Source organism: Akebia trifoliata, chromosome 5, assembly GCF_017979445.1.
Source record: "Akebia trifoliata isolate Shusen 1 chromosome 5, ASM1797944v1, whole genome shotgun sequence".
Taxonomy (NCBI): domain Eukaryota; kingdom Viridiplantae; phylum Streptophyta; class Magnoliopsida; order Ranunculales; family Lardizabalaceae; genus Akebia; species Akebia trifoliata.
Genome location: NC_141379.1, coordinates 24231742 through 24245975, shown reverse-complemented (window position 1 = coordinate 24245975; position 14234 = coordinate 24231742). Strand labels below are relative to the sequence as shown.

Below are 14234 nucleotides of genomic sequence, written 5' to 3'. Positions count from 1 at the left end.
TTTTGAGACAATCGCGTATCGTGAGATAAGTGAGTCGTCTCAAATGATATTTTCCAATATCTTGGGCGATACAAATGAGACAGCGCAGAAAATGATTAAGTCACAAGTTAAACAGGATGTATTAGACGGGATTTTGAAAATCTTGTCCGAGTTAACCGAGACAAATGAGTTAAAGCCTCAACCTTCAATTCTTTCGACCCCAAATCGATTTTTTTAATTAATTTTTTTTTTTTGAATTCATTTTTTATAGGAATCATTTGAAATGATTCATTTCTGAATTTTTTCAGAATTTTTCAGAATTTTTAAATAATTAAAAATCATTATCTCAATGTCGAATGAGACAACTCAAATGAGACGAGACATCTCATCCGAGTCAACTCGGTACCGGAGCTGAAGGAGACGAGATCACAATACCTAGTTTAAAAACCATGCATCCCACCAATCAAGATACTCCAAAAGATTCTGTCTCTTTCTTTTATGATTCTTTAAAGTAATATATTAACACACTACCAACAGTTTCAGTAGAAGTGAGAGAAAGATCAAATCTAACCCTCCAATTTTACAATCTTTAGACACACTCAGACATACCCACAACATCAATGGATAAATCTTCAACCTCGAGACCATCTTCAGTGCATCCTTACCAGACCAAGAATCTAAAAGATCTTTACCACATAGGCAAAGAACTAGGCAGAGGTCGGTCTGGAAAAACATATCGCTGCACAGAAATATCAACAGGTACCGAATATGCCTGCAAATCCATCATCAAGAGAATAGCCCACAACGATATGTGGAATGAAATCAAGATAATGCACCATTTGTCTGACCACCCAAATGTGGTAAGAATCAAAGGTACCTATGAGGATTCTGATTTTGTCCACTTGGTTATGGAGCTTTGTAGGGGCGGTGAGCTTATCAATCCAATTGAGAAGAAGAAGAAGGCACGTTACCCAGAGAGGAAAGCTGCCCAAATCATCAAAAAAATTGTTGAGATTGTGGAGAATTTTCACTCTCTTGGAGTCATGCATAGAGATTTGAAGCCTGCGAACTTCTTGTTCTCTAGCGTCGATGAGGATGCCACACTCAAAGCCATCGATTTCGGCTTGTCTATATTTTACAAACCAGGTTGGTTTATGGGTCTCTTCCATTTTTCTCTGTTTTTAATTCTTGATTTTATCTTCTTTTTGAAATCCTTTTCATGTCATCTTTTTGTTTTACAAACCTGGTTGGTTGATAGGTCTCTTCCATTTTCTCTGTTTTTATTTCTTGATTCTATGTTCTGTTGGATTCTTTTTCGTGTTATCTTTTTTGTTTTGATGTGGTTAAGTTTGCATAATCTTTTTGTAAGAAATGGGTTTCGTTTGTTATGGGTTGATGAGGCTTGTGATTCTTTGATTTAAATGATTTGCTTATGTTGGCTTGCATCATCTGTTAATTCTTATTTCTTGTGTTGCTTTCTTTGAATACCTTTGAGTTTTTGGTTGAAATCTTTTTGCAGGAATTGAGAATATTTGTTATGAGTCGACATTAGTTGAGTTCTGTTCTGTGGGCCTTCTTTCGCTTAATAAAAAATTTTCAGTTATCAAGATCCTATGACCTTATCAAGCCATCTGAAAGCAAAATCTTTGAACCAATAGAAAAGAAGTTGCGTTGTTCTTCAAAGTTTATGGAATTCGTGTAGCCCATCTTGTTTCGAAATGAATCAATTTCTTTCTTTCTTTTCTTCTAAAATCTTCTTGAACTTTGATTTAATGGATTTAATATTTATAATTATAGTACCACCCAACTAAGAATTGGGTTTCGGGATTACAAGGTGGTGTCCCACTACACTATAAGTTCATAACTTCTAACACAATTTAGAGCTAATTTTCTTTCTTTTTTTTTTTTTTTTCTCCTTTTAGGGGACACTTTCTCTGAAGTAGTTGGAAGTCCCTTCTACATTGCACCGGAGGTTTTGAATATGAATTATGGACCTAAATCTGATGTATGGAGTGCTGGTATTATCTTATACCTTTTACTAAGTGGCGTAACTCCTTTTTCGGAAGGTACTTCATCTCTTAAAAGTATTTAAGAATATTACTTCTTTCTATCCTTGCCATGTATTTTTAATTACCAACTTTTTATTGTATCACTTGTTAACTGCAGCCGAAGATTGTACTACCATCTTCAAACAGATTGTAGAAAAGAAGATAGATTTTGAGTCTGAACCATGGCCTGAAATCTCAGAAAACGCTAAAGATCTGACACGAAAAATGCTTGAAAAGAATCCAAAGGAAAGACTGACTGTTCATGAAGTTTTGTGTGAGTGATTTTAATTTTATTAGTATTAAAAAGAAAGGAAAAAAAAAAATTCTGTGCCGTAAAATGGTGATTGTGATAGTGAAGTGGGTTTCTATACTAACAGGTCACCCATGGATTGTGGATGACGGAGTTCCCCCATATAAACCTCTAGAATCTGCTGTCTTATCACGTTTCAAGCGTTTCTCTACAATGAATAAGCTCAAGAAGATGGCTGCAAAAGTAAGCCTTTTATCAATTTCTTCTGTAATAATAACACTTACGCTATCCTAATTTGAAGAGTTTTGAAAACTTTTGCCTTTTAATTTGTTCTTTCTGAATTAATTTTCTTTTGGATTTTCAATGTCCTCATTTCCTAACAATTTCATTTTGCAGGTTATAGCAGAAAGCCTGAAGGAGGAAGAAATCGCCGGTTTGAATGAATTTTTCAAAATGATCGACACAGACAACAGTAAAACAATAACGTTTGATGAACTGAAAGACGGTTTGAAGAAAGTGGGTTCTGAACTTGAGGATCCTGAGATAAAGTCACTTATGGATGGAGTAAGTAAATGTTGGAAAAACTAAGATTAGATGGATAATGTCAAATTCTTACATGTGGCAATTTTGGCAGGCTGATATCGACAACAACGGAACCATAGAGTTTGGTGAATTTCTGGCTGCTACTCTGCACATGAACAAGATGGAGAGAGAGGAAAACTTAATGTTGGCCTTTTCTTTTTTTGACAAAGACAAAAATGGTTACATAACCATTGATGAGCTTCAACAAGCTTGCGGAAAATTTGGTCTAAGTGACATTCACATGGACGAAATAATCAGAGAAATTGATCAAAACAATGTAAGTCCTCCTCTGCCTCGCTTCTAGAGAAAGGGAAAAGAATCTGTTTTTAATTATACTTCATCTGACTTGATCATTTTTTGCAGGATGGGCAGATAGATTATGACGAATTTTCTGCTATGATGAGGGAAAGAAATTGAGGAGAACCATGAGAAGTGATTTGAAGTTCAAAACTTGGACAACACTATGAAAACACCAGATGCTTGATATACCATTGATATACCATTGGGGTGCTACGAATTTTTTTTTTTTTTTGTACAATGAGAAATGCTCGGCGGTATAAATGAATTTGCTAAATCTTTTAATTCTTACGAGTCTCTCTCTCTCTCTCTTTTGGGTGATTGGTAATGAAAGAGTTCATCAAAAGCAATTTATACGGTAAGATTGATTACCAGTGAACAGTCAGTCATCTTTCAGTTGGTTTGAGTATAGTAGGTGAGAAATCTCAATAATAGTTTCTCAGGTCGGATGAGCTGGAAACTTGATATTATGTCTTATAGGTGAAGGTACAAGACACATCTAGGAAATTAGGCATTCTTCTTGAAAGACTCTTGGATGAGTGGCAAAATTATTTAAACCTTCAAACCCAATGGGACAAGACCCATAGATATATGTAGAAATTGATTTACAATTTGAAACAGATCATGGACCATTTGTAAACACATTTATGGAATTACAATAGCAGCTCTCATTATGATAGCTGCTATTAGCACTCCAACTTTTACTTATTACACCCCAATTTCTTAAATTATTTCTCACCCCAATTAGAGATTAAAACTCAACAATTCATACATTAGAAAGCTTTGGCCTCAACATTACAAAACATGATAACACTCATTTAAACAATTTAGGTAGTTGTTGCAATTATCAATTGGCTTATTTAAAATCCTAAACCCAAAATATAGAAATCTAGCGAAAAGAGAAAAAAAAAAAAAATTATATTAGTACCCCCAATTTTTACTTATTCTCAACCGTTCATTTATTTTTAATTGGGGTGCCAATAGAAGCTCTCATCTTAAAAAGGGCTTTTTTTTTTTTTCCTTTTAAAGAGTGTACCCTAAAACCAAAAAGAACGGAAGGACAAAGAAAGAGAGAGAGAGAAATTCAGTTAAAAAACAAATCAAGCCATTGATTTATCCCAAATCCTATCATTGCATGACTACAGAGAAGTGTTCGCATCAAACTTTTCATATCATAATTGCTTCCAGTGATTACTATTAGCATGTGTGGACTGTGGAGTGTATTCTAATTTGTAAGACAACCCAGGATAATGATACGAAATTAGTGAGTTTACGTCAAATCTAATTGGGCTTGGGTCATAATAGTGTCAACCCATGTAACACGATTATCAAACGGATTGTGTCCAGGATGGTGATGTCAACCGTTTAAACTGTTTTGACGTGTTTAATTATTATGTCATTAATCTATCATTTTAAATTATGAAATATAAGAGATATCTCAAATATCAATAATTATTTAAAAAAAAAATTTCTAGAATTCCGTAGAAGTTCTTTATAATATCATTTTTTTTTCTTCAAATTTCATAACATGTAGAGGGTATTTTAAGATTTTTACAAATAATTAAGACACACTAGGAGAGATAGACACAAGAATGTTATATATATTGAAATCTCAACACAACAAAAGGACTACTCAATGATAGTTTCTCAGGTAGGATGAGCTGGAAACTTGATATTATGTCTTTGCGATGAAGTTGCAAGACTCATCTAGGAAATTAGGTATTTTTTTTCTCAAAGACTGACAGAAGGGTAAAAATGCCATTACATCAATCTCAAGACATGCCTCTTAATTCTTTTCTCCAGAAATATATTAGTTTTATCGTATTCAACCTCATCTTCAACCCAATAGACCCTCTTCAATATATTGTAGAAACTCCTTGAATTTTCTACCCAATACTCCATCATTGTCTTTCTAAAATCCTACCTTGTACTTGGGGTTTGAAGGTTGAAGGAGATAGAATCTCAGGGTTTAAATCTTCAAGTTGTTAAACTCTAGGGTCAACTATTTTGTACTATTCAATATTTTCATTAATTTCCTGGAGAAACTGATAATGTTAAACCCAATATTTTTTGTAATTAAAAATATTAAATCTTCAAGTTCTTTAAACTCTAAGGTATTGTTCTTAGCCATTGAATCCCATCTTCATGGTCCTGTAGAAATCCTTGACTTTCATACCCAAAATTTCATTTGTCTTGAAAAACTCTTATATTGTTCTTGCAATCTTCGAGCGTTTCTCTACGATAAATAAACTCAATTTGAATTATTTTGAAGACTTATGGTGTTACTAATATGAATCCCGTTTATGCCAACCTTTATATCCAAGTAGTATTTTTAGATAGCATGTACGCATTGTAAAACTATTGCCATACAACTGAGTCTTGGCTTGATTAATAGAAAATAATCAATGTCAAAACATAAATAAGAGGGGAGATCTAACCCTTCCACTAATTCAACCATTAAAGAAATAACATGTGATATACACTACGTGAAAACTGGAAAATTCGACAAAAAAATTGACGGGCCAAGGTCCACGAATTTTAGAAACTAAATTTTGATGGTCTAGGACCGTCGAAATTCTTGATGTTCCTAGATTTGACGGCTTAGAGCTGTCGAATTTCTCCCATCCTTCATTAATTTGATAGTTTCGGCCTGTCGAAAAAAAAAATTGACAATGAAAAATTCGACGCCTATTCGACCTCTTGGTCCGTCGAATTTTATGAAATTTGATGGCCCAAAGCCATCAAATTTGGGCTTTTTTCACATTGTGATATGTTGATGTAGTAGTAAGCAGCCTTGAAGTTCTCCTATACATACACAAACCTCTAACATGACTTTCTTTCGTAACTATGGACCAATAAATCGAAATAACATTCCATTATACAATTGGAACTTTATTTGAATATGATTCTGTAATTTTTTATTGAATAGGTATTTTACCAAATACCTTGTATGCCACACCTTTCAAGACCTTGTTTAATAATGACAATGAAGGATAACTCAACTAATAATAGTAAATGCAAAAAAGATAAACAATCACACAAAGAAAAGAGTAAAAACACAATACCCACAACACGAGATTTTACGTGACTCACCTAAAGGCTACGTCCACGGAGATTTGAGCATTGGAGCTTGATTTCACTATGAAGAAAATGGGGCAAATTGATAAAAGGAGTCACCTTTATGTTTAATTACTTGGTTTTTCTTATTCTTACTATTCCTTTTTGAGATAACCTACATAAATTTAATAATATTACAAACATATCATTCTTAAAAAATGATTAATTAAGAAATTTGTAATAATTTATACCTGAGCCTCGGGGGAACTCCAGTAATGGACAAGCCAAGTCCAATCAGTTTTTGAGATGCTAGTAGGAATATGTAGTAATCTCTCTTCATCTATCTTATACTTTTTGTAATCCTTCTTTAAACCATTTTTCTAATCTCTATACTTCGCTGACATACGTTGCATCACCCACTTCTTCTTTGAATCATCAATTTCGGCCTTATTTTACAAAAGTGCACAATTTAAGAAATATATAAAAAATGATATTATTAGAAAAATGACAAACATATTAATTTATATTTACCTGAACCTCTTGCCACAATCAATCCTTTGAATGCTTTGGAATGTCAGCCCATTTTTTACATTGCGAAGGGGCATAGCTAGAATGCCTAACAATAGTCCCCAATAATTGTGAAAAATGACTAGCATTCTCCCCTATCACTTGATCATATTTATTCCAATCTAATGACATCTTTTGGCCTATCTTCTGACCAAAATTACCCACGCCTTGCGTAGAGCCTCTCCTCCTCATGTTAGTAGAAGCTAAAAAGATGAAAACATAACAACAACAAAAATATGTCACCGATAAATTCTCTAGACACACATGTCATTTAACGATAGTATATGATATTCAAAATAATTTAATACAACATATCATACTTGCATTACTAACATTGTCTCTAACATCCTCGGATGATATATAGCTCTAGAAGATTCTCCAAGAGATATATTTAACTAACCAATTCATAATAATGAAAATCAATATATTCGTTAATTAGAAGGAAATTTCACTTAACAAACTATCAATAAAGAAAGATTTTATTGAAAAATGGATAATGAGCCCTCAAGAGAAAAAAAAACAAGAAAAAAGAAGTAAAACAAAGTGACTAATCATCATCATTAATGAAGTCATGATCACCACCATTTCCTTCGACAAGTACTCCTTAGATATCATTCCTATACCAAGTGACAACATAGTCATTAGTGACGATCTCGATTTGGTGCAATTGATGCTCATTCTCATTTTCTTGGAAAAACTTTTTTTCAACATCTTCTTCAGGCATCACATTGTATAATTTCGTAGTTGCGTATTTATTACTACATGCCAATCATCATTAATATTGTCTTTAATATAAAAAATTTGTTGTGCCTAGTTTGTAAGGATATAAGGTTCGTTGGTAGATAATACCTATGTAATATTTACACAATTGAACCCATACTTATCTTGCTTGAATCCCTCACGACTCAAAACATCCCACCAATGACATTTAAATAATACAACTTGATACCCATTAGAATACTTTAACTTTAAAACATCATTTAAGATGTCATAATATCCAACATTGCCTGTCACCGGATTCATGTGCCTCGCGCTTACAAAGCTATGTGTTTCTATATATACGAACACACCACCATTTTGAGTATTTCGTTGTCTGTCACGCTCTTTTGTGTGAAATCTAAAGTTATTCACAATGTATCCCTTAAAACAAGTCACATTATGTGATGGGCCCAAAACTAGATTCTCGATACATTCATCCACAGGCTCACCATGTAATCGCATTTGAATAACCTATTTAAGATTAGAAAATGGGATAGTTAAAGTTACAAGTGTATTGAAATGAGTTTAATAAAAAAAGTTTAATCATGATATTGAATACATATGTGATGTTTAAACCATTCAGAAAACTCTTTAATAAGTTTTCGCTCCATATCCCTCGCACTTATGTGATTATGAGTGTCTTTAATCAACTGTCTATGTTGTCTATAAAATAAATTATTTCATTAATAAGTGAATAATGAAAATTATGAATATATAAAAAGTAGATTTGAAAAAAATTATCTTACCGAACAAATGGAACAATTTCATTACAATTGTTTAATACTTAGAGATGTGCTTGTTCCCACTCATTGGATCCCTATATTTGTGGGATAACCTATCCAATAGCACGGCCATTTTTCATAAAAATTGATAACTTTTCACTCGAACCAGCGTCAATACCATTGTTATTACGCTCTAATCGATTAAATCTCGTCTTGATCCCATGCAAGTACCTTGAGCAAAATGTTAACGATTCTTTATAAAGGGCAGTAACAGTGTCCCCTTTTCCGGTATTGGGGGAAGTTCTTTCCTTATACCCCATTAACTGCATATCAAAACGACTTTTCAAATTGTCTTTTGTTGAACCCTCAATGTTCAAAAGTGTTCCAATCAAATTAGCGAATACAATTTTTTTTGATGTGCATGACATCTAAATTGTGACACAATAAAATATCTTTCCAATATAGTAAATTGAAAAAGATGTTTTTTTCTTCCAATGTTTTAGTAACTTGCATTCATCCTTTTTTCGCTTCCTCACAATCTTATTTTTATTTTCCTTACAAAAAATAATTTGCTTGTATTCTCGTAATTGATCAAGCACATCCTCTCCACTCAATGGTTTTAGTGTATGTTCCAATTATTTTTTTTTCCATTAAATGAAATTTTTTTTTTCAAAATCTGTGATCAAATGGTAAGAATCGATGATGTTCCAAGTAACATTCTTTGTTTTCTTTCCGCAATTTGACTGAGCAAGTGTCTTTGTGACAAGAGGGGCAAGCAAGTTTTCCTTTAGTGGATATCCTGATAAGTTTGCATATGCAGGAAAGTCGTTGATAGTCCATAAAACGGTTGCATGTATCTTAAAATTTTATTTTCTTGAGGCATCGTATGTCTCAACTCCATCTATCCACAATTCAGTTAATTAATCTATTAATGGTTGTAGATACACATCGATGTCGTTCCTAAGAGCCTAAGGACCTGGAATGAGTAATGACAACATAAAAGAAGCTGGTTTCATACACATCCATGGAAGTAAGTTATACGGAATCAAAACAATAGGTCATGTGCTGTGAGGAGTACTCATGTAACTGAAAGGAGTAAAGCCATCACTTGCCAATCCAAGTCTAACATTCCAAGGTTCAAAACCAAATTATGGATACTCCTTTTTTAAAGTATCCCATGCCATAGAGTCAGCTAGATGCCTCAACACGCCGTCTTTTATACGATTATCGGAATGCCATATCATGTTCTCGGCTGTTTTTGAAAACATAAAATATCGCTTAAGCCTCGATTTGAATGGAAAATGATGCAAAATGTTTGCAGCTATTTTCTTATTTTTTGCAGACGAATGGGAAGGCTCCTCAGTTGACTGGCATCCAATTGATCTCCATCTAGACTCACCACAAACTACACATTCTTTTGCATTCTCATGATCTTTCTAATATAGCATGCAATCATTCGGGCACGAAGGTATCTTCCTATAATGGAAGCCAAGTTCTCGCAGGATCTTCTTCGATTCGTAATAATTCTTTAGCAACTTTTCACCAGTAGGAAATGTATCTTTTAACAATTCGAGTAACATATCAAATGATTATTACTCTATTTATTAAGATATTTTAGATATGACAACTTTACAATGTCAGATAGTTTCAAAATTTTAATGCAACCTAGATATAACTCAGTCTCGACAGCTTTCAATATTTCATAAATCTTGTTTGCATCCTCGATTGTCTCCTTTCCTGATAGGCACATCATCATTAGAACAAGATTGCATATTATCTCTCTAAGACTATGTTGATATAACATTTCTGAAACAATCCTAAAAATCTTTGAGATCGATTTCTAAGGATTTATATACAAATGACATATGTTGCCTCACCTATATCCACCATCTTAAAATTCTTAATGAGATAATTCTTGATTTCATGTAATAAATCAAGATCACTACTAGTTAACAAAATATCATCTACATACAGAACCAACATAATAAACTTGCTCCTACTAATCTTCAGATATATACACTAGACAATAATGTTTTCCTTAAATTCAAAAGAGATAATGGTATCGTTAAATTTTATGTACCATTTCCTTGAAATTTGTTTAAGTCTAAATGGATTTATTAACTTTATAGGCTAAACTTTCATTTCCCTTTTCTATGAATCCTTTAGGTTGTTCCATGTAGATTTTTTCATCTAAATTCTCATTTAAGAAAGCTATTTTCACATCCATCTAGTGTAACTCTAAATCATAATGAGCCACCAATGTTATAATGATTCTAAGTGAGTTTTTTTTTTAAACTAGAGAAAAAGTCTCAGTGTAATCAATGCCTTCTTTCTGAGTAAACTTTTGGTCAGAAGTCTGGCTTTAAATAGGTTGACATGGCCTTTTGCGTCGTGCTTAGTCTTAAAAACTCACTTGCAATCGGCTTTCTTACATTTATGAGGTAATTCGACGAGATTTCAAACATAGTTCTGGTCCATAAATTTTAACTATTCTTTCATGACATTTATCCATTTGATAGAATCATTACTTTTCATTTCTTATGAAAACGTAACCAGATTTTTATTTATACCATTATGAAAGTCAGATTCTTGTACATACACCAAGTAATCATCTGAAATGGCAGGTCTTCTTACTCTGAATGGTTTTATCAGAATTACTAGTGATGAATTTTCAATTACAATGGTAGTGTCTTGATGGAGTGGTGAACCAACTTGCTCTAATTGTTATCTATTCTCCTCAAGTTATTGAATATTTTAAAAATTAGTAGTTTCATGAAGATGAAGAGGTGGTAAGATACCAACTCTTATTTTTTTAAGAGTTATTTTACGTGGTTCGACACTCCCACTAATCTCACCATTTTTCAGGAATCTCGTGTTTCTGATTTCAATTATTCTCGTACTATGGTTAGGGCAATAAAACTTGTATCCTTTAGATTTTTTTGGATAACCAATGAAATATCTAGATATAGTCTTGGGATCTAATTTATTTTTCTGTGGATTATGGATCCTTGTTTTTGCTAGGCAACCTCAAACTTGTAAGTGTCTTAAATTAGGTTTCCTACTAATCCATAACTCGAATAGAGTTTTAAAAACTACTTTATTGGGAACTCTATTTAAGATGTACATTACGATCTTTAATGCTTCTCTTCACAAGAATTTTAGAGTTGTTGAATGACTCAACATACTCTTAACCATGTCCATAAGTGTATGATTACGCCTTTCAGGTACATTATTTTGTTAAAGCGTTCCAAGTATTGCATACTGTACACAAATACCTAGTTTTTTTAAAAGTTTAACAGATGGGCCAGAGTTCTAACCTAATTCATTAAATCTACCTTAGTATTCACCTTCTCTAGTTGACCTAACTATTGTAAGCTTCCTGTCTAACTATCTTTCTACCTCAATTATAAATATTTATAGGATATCCACAGACTGAGATTTTTCATGAATTAGATAGATATAACCAAACCTAAAGAATTTGCCTATAAAGGTGATGAAATATCTTCCCCCACTCAACACATGTAGTGGGAAAAGTCCACAAATATCAATGTGTATGATCTCAAGAAGTTTTTTTTATTTCTTGTGGCTCCTTTCTTAGTATGTCTAGTTTGCTTTTCTTTAATACAATCCACGCAAATAGAGAAATCTTTGAAGTCTAAATTATCTAAAATTTTGTCCTTCACTAATTTCTCTATCCTAGCTCTGGAGATGTGTCCTAGACGTTTATACCATAAGATTGAGAAATTTTCTGTAATCAAGCCACATGTCAAACTATTATTCGAATGCAAGGAAACTAAATATTCGATATAATCATAATTTGAATTTATTTTATATAAACCATTAATTAAAATTCAGATCCAACTAAAACTGAATGAAAAAATAACTTTAATTGTTCACATTTAAAAGAAACCGAATAACCCAAACTATCTAATCTAGATATAACAAAAATTATATGCATAGATATAGTATGAACATAAAAATGACTTTCCAGATCCATCTGATGACTAGTCTCCAATACCAAGCGATAGGTCCCTACAACTAGCACTTGCGCTCCTAGACAATTTTCCATGAAGATAGACCTTTTACTTTGTATTATTTTTCTACTTGAAAAGAATCTCTGCATTGAATTCGTAATGTGAGTTGTGGCTATAGAATCAATCCATCAAGTATTAAAAGGTACTTGAACTAAATTTTATTCATGACATACAAAAGAAAGAGACATACTTTTCTTTTTGAACCAATTTCTGTGTTTTGTGTAGTCCTTTATGTGTCTTGTCTTGCCACATAAGTAGCACTTAACACCACTATCGTTTTTCCCTTCCGCCTAATTTGCATTCTTAAATAGTTTACCTTTTCCTGATGAATTTTTCTTCCATTTCCTTGATATTCCTCATTTTTTTCTTACTCCTTGAGTCATCACAAAAGCAGATTGTTCCCTTTCCTATCTCAATCTCATCTATTCTTGAATACACATGTTAGTTAGTTCGTTTACACTCCACTTATCTTTATTAGTATTGTAATGGATCTTAAAAGATCTGAACTAAGTTGGAAGAGAGTTGATGATAAACTGAACCAGGAAGAAATCATCTATGCTTATTCCTAATGCTCTTAACTTTACAGTCTTTTCTGTTATGTTGAGGATGCAGTCTTCTATTCATCGCGTCCCATCATACTTCATAGTTGTTAACCATCACTGTGCCTGCAAGTGATTATCAGCTGATTTTAACTTTTCTTCCACGTTCTTCAAGTACTCCTACGTGCTGTCAGTCGGAGGTAGAGATGTTATGATATTATTAGCGATAGTCATCCTTATAAACATCAAACTAAGCCTAATTGATCTTTTCCAAATAAGAAACATGTTTTCTTGTTTTACCATACTACTCTTAGTTAGGTCTGTAGATCTTGTAAAAATGAGTGTTAGGTCAAAATCCTGAACTCCTAGAGTGAATTGGATGTGCTCATAATAAGCTCTAATTAGTGCTTTGAGTTATATTAAATAATGATGAACTCATCAATATCACCAAAATTTATTCTTTGGGTTAAACTAGGTATATTCATTGTTCACTCATCTAAGTGTAGAGACTAATTTTATTCACCCTATAAGACTAACATAATTTATATAATTTATTCAGTAAATTTTATTACTTTTTGGTATCCAATCTTAACTCTATTAAATTATGTAGATTATATTATCTTATCCAGAGTTCAATTAGTTAAATGAAATTTTCCTTTATGCTAATCTCATTTTCCTAATTGAGTCTGCAATTGTAAACATTATTGTTCTTTAATGTCACTCCGATGATCAAATTTAATACAATTAGAAAATTAAAAAATGTTGATAATTAAGGCCACTTTGACGATTATAAAATTAAGAAATTTATGTTTCTCTAAATTGTTCAATAATATTTACTAAATTGGTTAAATCAAATTTTAATATTTCACTAACATGATATGGCATAATGTTTTTGATAATAAAAGTCCAATGCCAAAACTAAGGTTCAATTGGTAAATAATCCTAAAATAAAATATCAATTTATTTTGTCCTAATCTTGTACAAAAACAAAAGAATGTCAATAATCAAAATTGGAATAACCATTTTAGAGGGAAATAATTGCATATTAAATCTAAGCCGCACACGTGTCAGAATTGACTAAGTAGTACCAGGCACAGAATAATACACGAGGTGCAATCCTATAGGCAGGGCAGGTCAGAACAGGGACCACCCTAATCTAGCTGGTAGGGCAACATAGTAATAAGTTAGACCAGGCCTGCTAAGTAGGGTAGGCCAGGTCATAGGAAAACCGTAAAACTGTTGCGTGCACATCTATCCCGAAGATCATGGAATAGATCTCTGTAGGTAAGTATAATCGATTCAGAAAATCCCGATTAGATAAACAACTCCACAGAGTTAGTGAAAATCCTATGATTACAGCCTACAGAGGAGGAAACCCTATTGGTAGTTAGGGGGGATAA

General features: G+C 32.7%; 1 pseudogene; it reads left to right on the top strand.

The window, feature by feature from the left end:
- The first annotated feature begins 562 nt into the window (after positions 1 to 562).
- Positions 563 to 9810, top strand: LOC147401715 (calcium-dependent protein kinase 24-like; annotated as a pseudogene).
- The last annotated feature ends 4424 nt before the right edge of the window (positions 9811 to 14234 follow it).